The 2,103-nt window shown below is 41.5% G+C and overlaps 1 non-coding gene across 1 annotated transcript; it reads right to left on the bottom strand.

The window, feature by feature from the left end:
- Positions 1–1,829: 1,829 nt before the first annotated feature.
- Positions 1,830–1,902, bottom strand: trnar-ucg (transfer RNA arginine (anticodon UCG)). Its single transcript has one exon. It is a non-coding gene; the product is annotated as a tRNA-Arg (tRNA).
- Positions 1,903–2,103: the final 201 nt, after the last annotated feature.

Here is a 2,103-nt window from a genome sequence, read left to right on the forward strand (position 1 = left end):
TATTTTCATGTCCGAACGGGGAGACTTTATCATTCCAACTTGAAGCCACCCTTAAGTACTCTGAGGTGTGTGTCTGCTTACACGTATGGCGTAAAAGGTTTCTTAAACGGAGAGCGAACTTGAAAAAAGTTGCCGCCGCCTCGCACTCCCTGTTCGATTGTAGCAAGAAGCCAACAGCTGGCGTATTTACTGTAATCGTGGCCGAGTGGTTAAGGCAACAAACTTGAAATCTGTTTGGGTCTCCCTGCGCAGGTTCAAATCCTGCCGACTACGGTGTCCTTTGCATTTGCTCTCGTGCGTGCATGAAAAAGGACCAGCGCTGTTTTGTTTTCGCTGGGACCTTTAACACTCTAAATCGCCTAGACCCACTGCCTTGGAAATCGATTGTTCAGCACCCACGAGTGACGCTTTGCAGCTGGACGCAGATAACGATGCTTTTCTGCAACGAGCTTTCCAGCTGAATTTTCTCGGCAGCTCCATACTGAACCTGTTCTCCATTGCAACATAGCGGAGGCTCGTCACGTCTATAGCAAGGCTGTGTAGGACCGCATACGCCACAGTGACTTGTACACAGACCACATGAAAGGCAAGCAAAATACACTTTTAAAATTCCAAAGACTCACAAGGTCAGAGGAACAGCGATGACCTGAACAGATCTGTTACAGAAGTCTAGGTTGACCTTTTTAGAGCTGTAATTGCATTTTTGTTTAATAGAAGATCAAATCTACTCGCATGTACCAGCACCTTACAGTTTATTGATGTTAATTCTATTTAAGTAATAAGATTGCTAACGATGTTGGACTTTAGCCAGTGTTTTTTAGAACAAATTGCTTACTCTTCTGTAAGGAATACGCAGTACGTGCCTTTGTCAGTCATTGCTCACCATACCTGTAACTTTCTTATCTAACTCACTTCCTCAAATGGTGAAGGTCCACAAACATAAATGAAAAAAAAACCCTTGTTGTAGATGAGGTGCACAAAAAAGCAGCCCCTGATAGTGTATAACACATTTATACTATTGCAGAGACACATGTAACATATATATATACTGTATATATATATGAAACAGAAATACAAACAGAAACAGGAATCGCTTACTCACCTGGAGAATCTCTGTAGGAATATCTAGCATTTATCAATGGAAATAAAAGCTGCTTTAATACAGTGCATGTTCAAACTCAAAACCTCAGCTGCTGTTCTTGTTTGTTTTGGGACAAATTGCAACTGAGCATCGCATGAGCCGGTACGTACCCTTATCTGTTAGGGAATTTCAAGGGAGGAGTTAGATCAGAATGGGTAGGCTGCAAAACAACAAGTAAAGATTTATTCCAAGATGAAACGTTGTGGCGGTTTTCTTATCTTTTCAGCATGGACTAAACTTTTACGTGTTCCTTATATGCTATATATGTATATATTAGAACCAATGTCGTTCTTAAAAACTAACATGAAATTGTCAGGGACATTCAGCTATATACAAAGACGAGACAGACAAAGTAATAATTCTATATTAACGTGGCCTACATATTGACGCAATGATCGAACTAACTGACATGTTCTGATTCAGATCCCCTGCAGTTCATGCCAATTAGAACAATAGCAATGCTGAGTCCTCCCCACCCTACTGAGCACAAATTCAGCTGCTCTCCAGTTCTGTTCTGCATGTTTTTTCATTGCAATTGAGCTCGGAGCTGGAGATGATCTCCATACAGTTCTGTGTTAACTAGCCCGCACTTGCGTGCTAATTTACGGGTTGTGGCAAATGCTTTTCTATAGTTCATATACATGACGGCAACCTGTTACCGAGGAACCTGAGAGGTTTAAAAGCCTCACGAGCCAGGAAGGACTCGAACCTACAATCTTCTGATGCGAAGTCAGACGCGTTATCCATTACGCCACTGGCCCATAGAACATGCGCTTACACTCCACCACAGAGAGCTCTACACTGCTACCAGTAGTACACTTCCCCATCTAAATTTTCACAGCAAGAAACTTGTGTTTCCTACTATTTTTATCAGGTTTAAAATATCATCTCCTTAAAACAGAAAAAGTGTTGATGTGTCGTGCTGAAATTCCGATTGATTTTGAATTCAAAGAAAAAAGGTT

The sequence above is a fragment of the Lepisosteus oculatus genome, unplaced genomic scaffold (genome assembly GCF_040954835.1).
Source record: "Lepisosteus oculatus isolate fLepOcu1 unplaced genomic scaffold, fLepOcu1.hap2 HAP2_SCAFFOLD_112, whole genome shotgun sequence".
In the NCBI taxonomy this organism is placed as follows: Eukaryota; Metazoa; Chordata; class Actinopteri; order Semionotiformes; family Lepisosteidae; genus Lepisosteus; species Lepisosteus oculatus.